Genomic DNA, 16,803 nt, shown 5'->3' on the forward strand with positions numbered 1-16,803 from the left:
TCTTCTCCTGTCTCTTTTAACTGTGCTCTCTGGAACTCTCGGTCCGTGTGCAACAAACTCACCTTTATTCATGACTTATTCCTTTCTAACTCTCTCAACCTTCTGGCTCTTACAGAAACATGGCTACACCTGTCTGACACTGCTTCCCCTGCTGCTCTATCTTATGGTGGTCTCCAGTTCTCTCATGCCCCCAGAACTGAGAACAGGCAGGGTGGAGGAGTAGGTATACTTCTTTCCCCACACTGCACTTTCCAGGTCATTCCCCCGGTCCCCTCACTCACATTTCCCTCTTTTGAAGTCCACACCCTCAGACTCTTTCACCCTTTTCCCCTCCGAGTGGCAGTTGTCTACCGCCCACCGGGCTCACCCCGCCAATTCCTGGATCATTTTGATGCCTGGCTTCCACAATTTCTATCCTCTGAAACACCCACTCTCATCATGGGTGACTTCAACATCCCCATTGATAACCCAATCTCCTCATCTGCCTCCCAGTTTCTATCTTTAACCTCGTCCCTCGGTCTGTCACAACTTACTAACTCTCCTACACATGAAGACGGGCATTCACTTGACCTGGTCTTCTTCCGGCTCTGCTCAGTTTCTGACTTTATTAACTCTCCTCTCCCGCTTTCTGACCACAATCTTCTCTGCTTTACTATCAAATATTATCTGCCTCCTCAGGTCATCCCTACGTATCAGACATACAGAAATCTACATGCCATTAACACTGTGAAACTCATAGACAGTCTACAGTCCTCATTGTCCCCTATCTCTTCCCTCTCCTGTCCCAATCTGGCTGCCAAACTTTATAATAACACTCTCAAAAATGCATTGGATGAAGCAGCCCCCACTACACTCCGAACCACCCGACAAAGACGACGACAACCCTGGCACACGCCTCAATCCCGCTTTCTTCACCGGTGCTTGAGATGTGCTGAACGACTGTGGAGAAAATCGCATTTGGATGCAGATTTCCTCCATTACAAATTTATGCTCAAAACTTACAACTCTGCCCTTCACCGCGCCAAACAAGTCTACTTCACTTCTCTCATCTCCACACTATCTAATAATCCAAAACGCCTCTTTGATACTTTTCACTCCCTCCTTAGTCCTAAAGTGCAGACGCCAATCACAGATCTCAGTGCTGAAGACCTGGCCAATTATTTTAAAGTTAAAATTGACAACATCCGGCATGATATTATCTCCCAGTCCCCTAGTAACATCGATCCCCTTCCCCCCCGCACTCCCTCTTCTTCACTCTCAGCATTTGACCCAATAACTGAAGAAGAAGTCTCGAGGCTCCTCTCTTCTTCTCGTCCTACTACCTGCCCTAGTGATCCTGTCCCCTCACACCTCCTCCAGTCCCTCTCCCCAGCTGTCACTAGTCACCTCACTAAAATATTTAACCTCTCTCTTTCCTCTGGTATCTTTCCCTCCGCTTTTAAACATGCCATTATAAACCCATTATTGAAAAAACCAACACTTGACCCATCCAGCGCTGCCAACTACCGACCAGTCTCTAATCTGCCCTTCATCTCCAAACTCCTGGAACGCTTGGTCTACTCTCGCCTTATCCGCTATCTCTCTGCTAACTCCATTCTTGACCCCTTACAATCTGGTTTCCGCACTCTACACTCCACAGAAACTGCCCTTACTAAAGTCTCAAATGATCTCTTGGCGGCTAAATCGGACGGTAAATCCTCTCTCCTGATTCTTTTGGATCTCTCTGCAGCCTTTGACACTGTAGACCACAAACTCCTACTTAACATGCTCCACTCTATTGGCCTCAAGGACGCGGCTCTCTCTTGGTTTTCCTCCTATCTCTCTGACCGCTCATTCAGTGTGTCATTTGCTGGTTCCACCTCTTCTCCTCTTCCCCTTGATATCGGGGTTCCTCAGGGATCAGTCCTAGGTCCACTCCTCTTTTCTCTCTACACAGCTCCTATTGGACAAACCATCAGCAGATTTGGCTTCCAGTACCATCTCTACGCTGATGACACCCAATTATATACCTCTTCCCGTGACATCACCCCTGCTCTAATACAGAACACCAGTGATTGTCTGTCCGCTGTCTCTAACATCATGTCCTCTCTCTATCTGAAACTGAATCTTTCTAAAACTGAGCTCCTTGTGTTCCCACCATCTACTAACCTCCCTAAACCTGATGTCTCCATCTCTGTGTGTGGCACTATCATAACTTCTAAGCAGCACGCCCGCTGTCTCGGGGTTATTTTTGACTCAGATCTTTCCTTTACTCCTCACATACAATCACTTTCACGCTCCTGTCATTTTCACCTCAAAAACATCTCCAGAATCCGCTCTTTTCTTACGGAGGAAACTGCCAAAACTCTCATTGTTGCTCTGATTCACTCTCGTCTTGACTACTGTAACTCATTACTAGTCGGTCTTCCCCTCACTAAACTCTCCCCTCTCCAATCTATCCTCAATGCAGCAGCCAGGCTCATCTTTATGACCAACCGCTACACCAACGCCTCTAATCTGTGCCAGTCACTGCACTGGTTGCCCATCCCCTTCCGAATAAAATTCAAACTTATTACTCTCACCCACAAAGCTCTCCACAGTGCTGCACCTCCTTACATCTCCTCCCTCATCTCTGTCTACCACCCTACTCGGGCTCTACGTTCTGCCAACGACCTTAGATTAAAATCCTCCATAATCCGAACCTCCCACTACCGTCTCCAGGATTTCTCTCATGCTGCACCCGTCCTCTGGAATGTGCTACCCCAGACAATCAGATTAATTCCCAATATCCACAGTTTTAAACGTGCCCTGAAAACACATCTATTTAGACAGGCCTATAACATTCCCTAATCTGACTCCTTTCCATGGCCCTCCATTTAGATTAGTCATCAGAATAAGATTCCCTCACACTCCTTCTCTTCATGTCCGTCATACACGGATAGTGGCTGGTGACCGGCTCATGCAGCTTTATGTTACCACCGCATGTGTATAAAAATGGCCGGACTATTGTGCAGAACAAACACTGTTACACTTTGTGTCTCCCTTATGTCCTCATAGATTGTAAGCTCTTGCGAGCAGGGTCCTCACTCCCCAGGTTTGAATTGTAAATGAACTTTGTCACTATGTAATGTCTGATATTGTTTGTTTCATGTTCCCTCTAAATTGTAAAGTGCTGCGTAATATGTTGGCGCTATATAAATAAAGATTATTATTATTATTATTATTAAGGAACGTTACCTTGCTATCATTGTTCTCACACGTAAAAAATAGGCCCAGATTGTTCACATTCAGAGTCGCCACGAATTCCTCAAATTCTGCCTTCGTACCTTTCCAGAGGATCAGAATATCGTCTATAAATCTCAGCCATAGCAAAATGCACGATGTCCATTTTTCCATTTCTTCGTTGAAGACAAATTCTTGTTCCCACCAGCCCAGGTATAAATTAGCGTATGTGGGAGCACATGGGCTTCCCATCGCTACTCCCCTGAGCTGATGGTAAATCTTCTGGTCAAACATGAAAAAATTATGCTCTAGAATAAATCTAAGCAATATTCCGACAAAATCATTATGAGTCTGAAATTGTGTGCCTTTACCCTTCAAGAAGTATTCAACAGCTAGACACCCTTGATCGTGAGGAATAGAGCTATACAAGGCTTCCACATCAAGCGAAGCCAACAACACGTCCTGATCACAGCGTATGCCTTCCAATTTACGCAAGACATCCATAGTGTCCCTTACATATGAAGGGAGGGACACTACAAAAGGTCTAAGGATCTGGTCAATATAGACACTTGCATTTTGAGATAAGCTGTCAATTCCCGACGCAATTGGCATACCCTTAAGTGGCTTAGTCCCTTTGTGTATTTTTGGGAGGCAATAAAAGGTGGCCGTCTGTGGGAAATCAGGCAGCATAAATGCCATCTCCTTATCACTAATGAGACTAAGACATTTTGCTGAACTCAAGATGCATTTCAATTGCTTTTTGATAATAATGGAGGGATCGGATTCCAACACTCTATAGCATCGATGGTCATTTAATATCTGGTAACATATCTTGCTATATCTCATGCGGTCCATTACCACAATATTTCCGCCCTTATCAGAGGGCTTTATTATGATAGTATCATCACTTTCAAGTGATCGTAGACCGACCATTTCATCTTGCGTTGTATTAAAACCACAAATCCTAGAATGATCCAGTGATCTAAGTTGGTCCTCGACCACTTTAATGAAAACGTCAATTGGGGTATTGTCATTCAGGGGAGCAAACTTTGTCGAGGGTACCCTAAGTTCGGTAAAGGGACCCTTCCCCTCCTCCCTATGACTTTCTTCCCATAGGCCCTCCAGTAACTTAAGGTTTGGTAGATCCTCTTCCATTATCCCCAATTCAGCACATTGCCGTTGATCATGCGTCTTGAAGAACTTCTTCCATTTTAGTTTTCGTGCAAACAGGTTAAGATCTTTCACCCATTCAAATAAATCAAACCTATTGGTAGGGACGAATGATAGCCCCTTACTAAGGATGCCCAGTTCCTCAACAGATAACGTTCGGGAGGACAAATTTATCACCTGGGAATCATCCCTAAAAACAGGTGGCCCCGATCGTAAACCTCCCTTCTGTCCCTCAGAAGGTAATCTGAAATGGGGTGGCTTTTGGATAAAAAAACCACTCGATTCACTCCTTTTCCTTTGCCTCTACTTCTTTGGTTTCCACGGTTAGGATATCTGCCTGAATCCATCCCCCCCCCCCCCCCGTTGTCACCTGGGGTGGCTTCTAAAATGTTCTGAGTCAGATAATTCTTGCTCAGAGGAGGACACATCCGTGTCCAATTCATGGGACACACCTGTTCTTATGCTGTAATCAAATATTCTCCCCTCTTTAAAATCAAGAGTGTCACGTACGAACTGAAAATGTTTTCTTTCCTTTAGGTTACTAATACATTTTTCCACTGTTTGTTGTAATACAGTCTCTTTCCTCTCATAATCTTGATTACTAGAGAATTTATGTACCAGATTAATTCCATCTTTCAATTCCTGTGTGCTCCTGACTAGACAGTTTTTTTCCTCCTCAAGTAATATTCCCATGAATCTCAAAGAGGATTCTATCGACTCCTTTTCCCACTTTTTAAGAAAGTCAGGTGATCTGATTCTCGCTGCAGGAGTCAATGAAATCCTAAGGCCTCTTGGTACGATTTGATTCTTAATATATGTTTCCAACGTTTGAACCTCCCACCAAGATCTAAGGTGATCTTTATAAGCTTTTGTGAGTTGACGGAAGGATGCAGTAATGCTAAAGCTCTGGGTGGACGGCACAATTTCATTCTCAGAAAATACCTCCTTAGCATCATGAACCCATTTATCCATGTCAATGTCCCCTGTAAGAAATCCTGCCATCTCCACTTTAATTAAGTATAAATTGTGTAATAAATCCAATTGCTAGTTATATTATGTTCCGTTCACTGAATTAGTAGATTTACTGCCTGATTAGAACGATTAAAAATAAATTTTAATAATAAAGTATTAAAATATGGCTCATGTAGCCCAATAAGACATATGTTCAGGCTCAGACAAAGTGGTCAGGGATAGGAGGTGGTCTATTGAACTTCCCACGTGTAGACCAAAATCTCCTCTTGTAGTATAAAGCCCTGACACCCACTTGCTGAAAAATGATTGTTCCAGCCCACCGGGCTCACAGAATGTGGTCAGAGAGAAAAACTCTGAAAACAGTCCTGTTAACAGACCGCTACTAGGAGACTCTAAGACCACCTGCTGACAAATTAATTTCAACCCTACGCGTTTCAGTGTCACTAATGAATGTGACACATCATCAGGGGTTTGTTAAATTGATTAAATGCCGGTTAAGCACGATTTCTGTGCTAACATTGTTTCTCCCGGCTCGTGCACGACTCGAATGCAAATGGCCGCACACGAGCCGGCGAGACTGGGAGCATATGAAGGGCAAGAGCCCTCCCCCTGCACTGACGAGGCTGCCGACTCACCGCCAATCACAGACAGATACGTCACACCAGTGACGCATCCGGACTGTGGCGAGCCTCCTTACAGCCCGGCCAATCAGGATGAAGTGTGACGACACGGCGTCCCTCGTAACCCTGGAGATCTCAAGCGGATACACATACAGACTCGAGACAAGCATGAATCAGGTAGATATACTCAGGGATATAATAAATACGAGTCACAAAACGATGATCCGCAGATCATCCTCCATTACTTGTCGGATAGACCTTATAGTAGTGATTGCAAAATAGTTATATTGAGTGACTCACAGGTGATGTCTTCTCAGATTGAAGTCGCTCACTTTCACCTTTCACTTTCACCTTTTCTTCTTCATCCAGCCAAGACCGCAATGACAACTTCTCCCGGACACGATTTCCTAAGCCCTGCAGAATATGACACAGATATCTTTGACTCCTTGCTTTTCTAGCGCAGTCGCTAACTATTCCCTACCTCTACACAAACCTCCTATACATACTATACTAGGTGCCCCACACAATAATAGTACACACACCCTTTTGTTCCCCCAAAGGCCCCACACAGTAAGTGCTACTTTTGTTCCCCTACACAGTGTTAGTGTCCCCTTTATACCTTACTCAGTGATAGAGCCACTTTTAGGGCCTTCACCCAGTAATAGAATTCCCACTCAATACTAATACCCCTTTATGTCCCCACAGAAATAATGTCTCCACTCAGTAGTAAAGCGGCCTTTTATGCCCCAATTCAGTACTAATGGCACATTTTCTGCCACACTCAAATGCCTGCTTTATGCCCCCACAATAAGGATGCCCCCTTTTGTATGCCACTTTTTTATGCCCCCTTTTTATTACCTAATAGACTTATGAATTTTAACTGAGTTCAGTGGCCCGGCGTGGAAGGCATGATGCAGTGACGTCATCGTGCCGGGCAGTTGACGTCATCATCGTGCTCCCGATCTCTTGTAGGCCTCGGTCTAAACCAGGCTGTGGCCTTCAAGAGCAAACGGCGGAGCAGGGAGCCAATGGCCAGGGGTTGGCTGGCAAATTTTAGTCTGCAGGGCAAGCACACAGCACTGGCCCAAGAGTAGCGGCCCATTCTGGGGGCACTGGGAAATTGGCGAGTTTGCCCCCCTAACAAGGCTGCGGAAGAACTCTGCTACCTATCAACGGAAAAATCATCCGCCAGTAGGAAAAATGTTTCTAGATGGCGGAGTACAAGAAAGCCTGACCTGGGAATTATACTTTTTTGTACTCCGCCATGGGGAAACATTTTTCCCTCTGGTGGATGACTTTTTAGTTGACATTTTTCCTTGACCTCTAGTTTCTATTGTGGCAAATTTAAGTTTTTTAAACTTTTATACTGGTTTTTTTTGGTAGGTTCCGCTGGAGCGTTTGGACTATGTCGTAGAGTCATTGGACTACTTCGATGATCTACTTTTTAAAAAAAAAAAAAAAATCGTGAAAGAGGGTTGCATCGGGGAGTTTAGATTTCAATAAAAAAAATGTTTTTCTTATGTCTGTTTTTTTTAATACTTTATTATGGCCTTAGTAATGGCTGCTGTCTGATTGAGAGTGTCCATTACTAAGAAGGGGCTTAGTGTTAGCCAGTAAAAAGGCTATCACTAACCCCTATTATTACCCCGGTTCTCACTGCCGCTAGGGGAGTACAATCCAGTACCCGACCATCTGAAGCGACGGTAAGGCAGCACGGCGGCCACAGGCTGGTTTTACCAGGCTGGGAAGGGATAAAAACCGTGGCCCTTCCCACCCTGGTAATGCTAGGCTGCAGCTGCTTTATTGTATCTGGCTGGTTATGAAAAATAGCGGGAACCCCACGTCATTTAAAAAAGAAAAATAATAGAAAAAAAAAAGTGAGATCCCCTCCATTTTTCATAACCAGTCAGATACAATGAAGCAGCATCAGCCTAGCATTACCAGGGTGGGAAGGGCCATGGTTTTTGGCCATTCCGAGCCTGATAGTACCAGCCTACATCCCCGCCAGTACCCGCCCTTCTCTTCAGACGGTCGGGTCCTGGATCGTACCCAGCTCTTCCCGGTACTCCTGGTGGCGGTGGGTACCGGGGTAATAATAGGGGTTAGTGATAACCTTATTACTGGCTAACACTAAGCCCCTTCTTAGTAATAGACACTCTCAATCAGATAGCTGCCATTGCTAAGGCGGTAATGAAGTATTAAAAAACAGAGACATAAAGAAATTTATTTTACTGAAATGATAACTCTTCCGCACCCACTTTAACCATTTTATTAAAAAAAAAAAAAGAAAAAAAGCTTAAATCAGCGAAGTAGTCCAACAAATCTACGACGTAGTCCAAATGGTCCAGCGGAACCTGCAAAACAAACATTAGCAGTATGAAAAATAAAAATAAAGATTGGTGCCCCCCACAAAAGTACAAACATATGAATAAATAGTTACCTTTGGGAACATATTAAAATAATTAGAAAAATTAGGCCCATAAAATAAAACATATCAGATTAAAAAAAAAAAAAATTATAACACCTTTCTTTTAAAGAGAACCTTTCAACTCCCCATACATGTGCAGCAACTCTGGGGCACTTTACATTTTTTTCCTAGCCGCCTTCGTTATTTAGATATCGGTGCTGTAATATTTGGTGCCGATATTTAAATAACCCCATGAAGTGTCAATGGGGAGGTAATTGGCAAGGGGGCGTGTAACATCGCTGTGACACTGTCCAATCAGCTACGGACGGCGTTACAGCAAGAGCGGGAGAGAGAGCGCGTGCAGCTCTGCCACCACTAAGGAACAGAAGAGGAGAAGAAGAGTGTCAATTCTTCTTCCTCTTTTTCATGGCATCGGAGCTGTGCGCGCACGCACGCTCTCACTCTTTAGCTCTCGGCAGACAAGGACGACAAGACTGATCTCTCGTGAGAGATCACACAGTCCTGTACTTGCCTGCCGAGAGCTGAAGAGTGAGAGCGTGCACGTGCACATGCTCTCCTCTCCCCAGCTCTTGCTGTTGACATTGTTCGTAGCGGATTGGACAGTGTCACAGCGATGTTACACGTCTCCTTGCCAATTACCGCCGCATTGGCAGTTCATGGGGTTATTTAAATATCGGGCGCCAAATATTACGGCACCGATATCTAAGAACGGAAAGAGGGTAGGAAAAAAAATATAAAGTGGCCCAGAGTTTGTGCAGCCCTGACCATTACATGCTGCACTCAAATGCACATCTATGGGCAGGTGAAAGGTTCTCTTTAAAGTGTAACAACTTTTTTCAAAACTTTTGACATGTCAGAAGTTTTGATCAGTGGGGTCCCAACACTGAGACCCCCCCATTAGTCGCTAAAACGAAGGAGCAGAAATGCTCGGATGGCTTTCCTTGGAGCAGTGTACGGGCTCAATAGAAAGTCTATGAGTCCGTACACCGCTCACTCAGCTGAAAGTCGATCAAAAATGAAGCAGCACAGCACTCACCCGAGCACTTCTGCTGCTTTGTTTTAGCGATCGGTGGGGGCCTCAGTGCTCAGTCCCCCACCGATGAAAACTTCGGACATGTCACTAGGACATGATAAAAGTTTAGTTACAGATTAAAGGCTATGTACACATTTAAAAACTTATTTTATATATATATATATATATATATATATATATATATATATATATATATATATATACACTACCGTTCAAAGAAAAGCACAGTTGTTTTTCAATGAAGATAACATTAAATTCATCAGAAGTACACTCTATACATTGTTAATGTGCTAAATGACTTCTAGCTGCAAATGTCTGGTTTTTAATGCAATATCTACATAGGTCTATAGAGTCCCATTTCCAGCAACTATCACTCCAGTGTTCTAATGATACATTGTGTTTGCTAACTGTGTTAGAAGGCTAATGGATGATTAGAAAACACTTGAAAACCCTTGTGCAATTATGTTAGCACCGCTGTAAACAGTTTTGCTGTTTAGAGGAGCTATAAAACTGACCTTCCTTTGAGCTAGTTGAGAATCTGGAGCATTACATTTGTGGGTTCGATTAAACTCACAAAATGGCTAGAAAAAGAGAGCTTTCATGTGAAACTCGACAGTCTATTCTTGTTCTTAGAAATGAAGGCTATTCCATGCGAGAAATTGCCAAGAAACTGAAGATTTCCTACAACGGTGTGTACTACTCCCTTCAGAGGACAGCACAAACAGGCTCTAACCAGAGTAGAAAGAGAAGTTGGAGGCCCCGCTGCACAACTGAGCAACAAAACAAGTACATTAGAGTCTCTAGTTTGAGAAATAGACGCCTCACAGGTACTCAACTGGCAGCTTCATTAAATATTACCCGCAAAACGCCAGTGTCAACGTCTACAGTGAAGAGGCGACTCCGGGATGCTGGCCTTCAGGGCAGAGTGGCAAAGAAAAAGCCATATCTGAGACTGGCTAATAAAAGGAAAAGATTAATATGGGCAAAAGCACACAGACATTGGACAGAGGAAGATTGGAAAGTGTTATGGACAGACGAATCGAAGTTTGAGGTGTTTGGATCACACAGAAGAACATTTGTGAGACGCAGAACAACTGAAAAGATGCTGGAAGAGTGCCTGACGCCATCTGTCAAGCATGGTGGAGGTAATGTGATGGTCTGGGGTTGCTTTGGTGCTGGTAAAGTGAGAGATTTGTACAAGGTAAAAGGGATTTTGAATAAGGGAGGCTATCACTCCATTTTGCAACGCCATTCCATACCCTGTGGACAGCGCTTGATTGGAGCCAATTTCATCCTACAACAGGACAATGACCCAAAGCACACCTCCAAATTATGCAAGAACTATTTAGGGAAGAAGCAGGCAGCTGGTATCCTATCTGTAATGGAGTGGCCAGCGCAGTCACCAGATCTCAACCCCATAGAGCTGTTGTGGGAGCAGCTTGATCGTATGGTACGCAAGAAGTGCCCATCAAGCCAATCCAACTTGTGGGAGAGGCTTCTGGAAGCATGGGGTGAAATTTCTCCCGATTACCTCAGCAAATTAACCGCTAGAATGCCAAAGGTCTGCAATGCTGTAATTGCTGCAAATGGAGCATTCTTTGACGAAAGCAAAGTTTGAAGGAGAAAATTATTATTTCAAATAAAAATCATTATTTCTAACCTTGTCAATGTCTTGACTATATTTTCTAGTCATTTTGCAACTCATTTGATAAATATAAGTGTGAGTTTTCAAGGAAAACACAAAATTGTCTGGGTGACCCCAAACTTTTCAACGGTAGTGTATATATATATATATATATATATATATATATATATATATATATATATATATATATAAAGACATCTATCGATGCGATTGGTGCAAGTTTTAATTACTTTTTATTGAAAATTATTGTTACTTTTTGAGATGCAGCTGCTTTGTATCCTGTATACAGAGCAGCTGTATATAGCACTGAGACCTGAATCCATTAGGTTGCCTATTATGTACTTAGATGTGATCGGTAACAGCTCGATCCTGCAGAACCCGCTGACACTGAATCAGTCAGTCCCGCTGACCTGACGGATACAGGACTCAGCGCTATATACACTATATATATATATATATATATATATATATATATATATATATATATATATATATATATTAATGAGCGGGGGCAGGTTTATGGGGAAGTATTAGGGCCTGTTCACATCAGCGTTGGCTTTCCGTTCCGGGGTTCCGTCTGAGGTTTTCGTCGGGTGAACCCCGCAACGGAAAGTCAAACTGAAACCACAGCTTCCGTTTCAGTCACCATTGATATCAATGGTGACAGAAACATTGCTAATAGTTGCCGTTCGTCACAATTCCGGAAGGTTTCCGTTTTTTCTGACAGAATTAATAGCGCAGTCAACTGCGCTAATGGTGACAGAAACGGAAGCTGTGGTTTGAGTTTGACTTTCTGTTGCTGGGTTACCTCCGACTGACCCCCGGAACGGAAAGCAAACGCTGTTGTGAACAGGCCCTTATGCTGTGCTCAACTTCCTGCCCCTACTAATTTAAAAGGGGTCGGCCAATGCTGGGGGGCCGGGAGTATACTGCAAGGGGGGTCTGGGCATTTTACTGACAGCAGGGAGCTCTATAGGGGGGAATTATCCCCCCCCCATATAGCCCTGACTAGTTACTATACTGCAAGGTTAGGGGGGTCTGAGCATCTGACTGACTGCTCTAAAGGGGGTGCAGAATCCCCCCTATAGAGTCCTCTGCAGTAAGTCAGACGCTCAGACCAGACCCCCCCCCCCCACTAATCCTTCCATTATAGTGATATGAGGGCTCTATGGGGTAGATTATTCCAGCCCCATAGAGCACTTTGCTGTCTGTAAAATGCCCAGACCCCCTCTTGCAGTATACTCACGGGTCCTGGTCCCAGCAAGGTAGGAATGCACCTCGTGCGTCTCGTCACTTCTCGTCGCTCGACCGCTCCTCCTGCAGACTTGCTCCTCTCTGGCGGCATGTGCTGTGTACAGCGTCATAGAGGAGGAGGAGGAGGAGTGTTACACAAGTGCCCATCATGCGGCCTGTCTGCTATGTGTGTCTGCATGGCCCCTCCCCCCGGTCCAGTCCGTCCATGGCTGAAAATACTGCCCCCCTTTTTCGGGTAGGTGGTGCCGCCTGAGACTGTTGGCTCACCTCGCCTCATGGCAGGTGTGGCACTGGTTCCCTCTAGTTGTGATTGCAGGTATTCAGCATGTTTTCTTTTAAATCTATGGCCCAGATTTAGTAAGACTGGCATTTAATTTGCCAGTCTTAGATTGGAGCCCGCTGAGGTCGAGTAAGATGTGAAAAATGTATTAAAAGGCACACATTTTTGTAATAAATTTGTCGCATCTTTGGCTGTCCATGTACCACAAAACGAAATCTATGGCATCTATGAGCTGGCATAGACTTCCGGTAAAACGTATGAAAATTTGAGGCGCAAATGGTAGAAAATTTATCAGGATGGTCCCGCCCCCTTACACGTAGCTCCATACACTTTTTAAATAAGGGTCATAAGCAGTAAATGTCTTAAATGTTTGCACAAAACAAGTGTGAGCTAAATTTCATGACTATTTTAACACCAGAATATTGGTGTAAAGCTTTTAATAAATTCCTCCCTATGTCTATACAGAGGATTTGAAGCAAAAACCAAGCTCCGAGTTCTTTAAAGATATATTAAGAAATGTATCAGCACAGAATTTTGGACTTAAAGCGTACCTCAACTTTCAGTGAAAAATAATTATATTGCAGGAGTGTGCACTATAATCATTTTTCTAAATCACTTGCATTACCGATTTTGCTTCTAGCAACAGCAGGCAAACAAAGGCAGCATGGATGTCGAGCACAAGCCTACGGCCGTTTCGTGTGTACCCACGCTTTGTCAAGGCCTCGGTGTTATTGCAGACCACGCCTCCTTATATACACATAGGAAAACTTTAATGTTACATACAAAATAGTAGACAATGATAAAAACAAGGTAAGATTATCACATATTGTCTGCATCAGCACAGGAAGGTAACAATGTTGCAATAGCAGCAACATAAGGGTATGTGCACACACACTAATTACGTCCGTAATTTACGGACGTATTTCGGCCGCAAGTACCGGACCGAACACAGTGCAGGGAGCCGGGCTCCTAGCATCATAGTTATATACGATGCTAGGAGTCCCTGCCTCTCTGCAGGACAACTGTCCCGTACTGTAATCATGTTTTCAGTACGGGACAGTAGTTCCACGGAGAGGCAGGGACTCCTAGCGTCGTACATAACTATGATGCTAGGAGCCCGGCTCCCTGCACTGAGTTCGGTCCACTACTTGCGGCCGAAATACGTCCGTCAATTACGGACGTAATTAGTGTGTGTGCACATACCCTAAGGGTGCATGGATACAAGTTATAAAACAGGTCCAGTGGTTACTCAGACTGCTGGGTCCTAGAGTCCTCCTTTATCTCACATTGACTGAAAGGGAATGAGTATGACTTGTTCATCCAGAGCATGCTAATGACAAACAAAAATTATTTCATATACAAAACTTTTTTCTGCTAAAGTTTGACAGGACATATTGCTGCAGCCATATATAACCATTTTAAGTCAAGAAAGAACTCAAATCATTGCGGTCATTTAGACCTAGAGGTCCAAGAGTCTCTGTTTGTAAAATCAATTGAGCTTCTATCTGAAGCAACATATTATGTTTATTTCCTCCAGAGGGATTTTGTTTGACACACCTTAAGGGTATGTTCACATGGCCTATTTTCAGACGTAATTCGGGAGTTTTACGCCTCGAATTACGCCTGAAAAGATAGCTCCATTACGCCTGCAAACATCTGCCCTTTGCTTGCAATGGGTTTTACGATGTTCTGTTCATACGAGGTATAAATTTACGTTTTGCTGTCAAAAGACGGCACGTAAAAAGACGCCCGCGTCAAAGAAGTGCATGTCACTTCTTTGGACGTTTTTGGAGCCGTTTTTCATTGACTCCATTGAAAAACAGCTCCAATTACGTCAGTAATGGACGCCGCAAAAAACGTGAGTACTTGCAAAAATGTCTGAAATTCAGGAGCTGTTTTCGCCTGAAAACAGCTCCATAATTTCAGACGTATTTTGCGTTTGCGTGTGAACATACCCTAAACCTGCAAAGGACATAAATGTGGAGTCACCATTATGGTGATTAAGAATATGCTCAATAAGACGTGGAGAACCTTCCCCCATCATAATAGATCGCACATGCTCCCCAAATCTCTTGAACATCGGGTGGATAGTCTTCCCGATATAAAAGAGACCACAGGGGCACATATCAACATATACCACAAATTTAGTTCTACATGTGATGACACTATCAGCTGACACGGTCAAGCCCCTCGATTTAGGGTACCTTGACTGTGCAATCTGACTACAGAACCTGTAATGTCCGCATCTATAATTCCCTCTTGGGATGATTCCACTAAGCCATCTCGTTTTGGGGGATGATTAACAAAGCGTCCCTTCACCAAGATATCTCTAAGGTTAGTGCTTCTTCAAAAAGAAAAAATGGGTTGTCTAGCGGCTACCTCAGAGAGTAACGGATCCCTCTTAATCATATACCAGTTCTTTCTGATCGCTGCACTTATAATATTTCCCATATGGCCATGTCGGAATAAAAAACAAACCTTTTTTCTTTCTTATTCTTTTTTTTTTGTTACTATTTTTGATATCTCTAGTAATTCACAGTAACTCTTCCATATTCTTATGTCTCGCTTTTTCCCAAGCAGTATAGAGAATAGAGTCCAGATATCCTCTGATTCATAATTTTTCAAAAAGTTCTTCAGATTGAAGATCAAATATAGTCATCACTATTAATTCTCTTTAATCTTAAAAATTGTCCATAGGGCAAAGCCTTTTTCACATGAGATTGATCATTATCATATCTCAATAGAGGGTTAGTGGCAGTAGGTTTATAGTAACAGTTAGTCATAAGTTCACTGCCTTTCGCTGTAACTAGAACGTCCAAAAATTCTAAAGTCTGACCACCATATTTACTAGTAAATTTCATGTTAACCTGATTGTCATTGATATATGTCCCAAAATCCATAAATTCCTGCGGAGTACCAGACCAGACGATAAAAATATTGTCTATATATCGTAGATATAGTTGTAATAATTTCAGATAGGGGTTACAGATATTATAGATCTTATTCTGTTCGAATTCGGCGAGGAAGATATTGGCAAAGGTCAAGTACAAATTGGCAAAGGTCAAGGGGTACGCATAGCCATACCTGAACTCTGCCGATACCAGACCGCATCAAACTGGAACGATTTGGGATCAAGTACAAATTTAAAAGATAAAGTTAACGAAGCTAACATCATTTTCAAATTGCGACAGTTGATGTCTGACAGTCTGCACACTAGCATCCTGAGGATAGGCTCTTGACATCAACTGAAGCTAGACTATAAAATTCTTGCCACTCAAAATCCTACAGTATAGTCAAAAAATCTATAGTGTCACGTATATATGAGGGAACTGTTTTCAAGTTAGGTCTCAGCACCCAATCCAAATAGTTGGAGAGTGGCTGAGTAACTGACCCAATCCCAGCTATGATGGGGCGACCTGGAGTATATAAGAGGGCATGGTCTGCAAGAACGCTGAGGCCTTGACAAAGCGTGGGTACGCGCGAAACGGCTGTAGGCTTGTGCTCGACATGCCTTTGTTTGCCTGCCGTAAGAAAGATCAACGGGATTGGCTCAGGTAGATAGATTTAAATATCTTGGAATTTGGATGTAACTACTTCGATTTAAATTTAATGCCAAGTATGAGGTGAATTAGACAGAAAACTAAGATCTTCCTTTTTCATTGGCAGCCACAGCCATTGGTTGAAAATGGTGACCTTGCCCACATGGATATACCTATTAGAGAATAGCCCACTCTGAGTTCCTGTTTTTTTTTTGTTTTTTTTAAGGCTATGTATTCTTTTGTACGAGAATTAATCCAGAAAGGGAAACCGTTACTGTAGCGTCCATCGGGTCTACTCACCTCCTGACGCCCGCAGCCATGGATCTGTGAGCCCTGGACCCCATCTCCTTCCTAGGAGACGCCAGCGCTCACTTCCGCTCCGGTCCGCTGTGTCCCATTGGCCCTTTAAGAACGGGCACGAGCGCGCGCACATGAAGACAATCATCATCATCAACTCACATGATTTCCTGGACTATAAGAAGGCCCCAGCCCTTCTGATCCTTGCCTGAGCGTTGTTAGTATATCCCAAGTCTGTCTTGCAAATGGTCCCTTAGTGTTTCCCGTTCCAGTTGTTACCCGTGCCCTGTTACCTGTTCCTGTATCCCGTGCTGTGTTCTTGTTCCTGTGCCTACTAGTTGAAGTCGTGTCTACTGCACCTGCT

The sequence above is a fragment of the Rhinoderma darwinii genome, chromosome 3 (genome assembly GCF_050947455.1).
Source record: "Rhinoderma darwinii isolate aRhiDar2 chromosome 3, aRhiDar2.hap1, whole genome shotgun sequence".
Classification (NCBI taxonomy): Eukaryota; Metazoa; Chordata; class Amphibia; order Anura; family Rhinodermatidae; genus Rhinoderma; species Rhinoderma darwinii.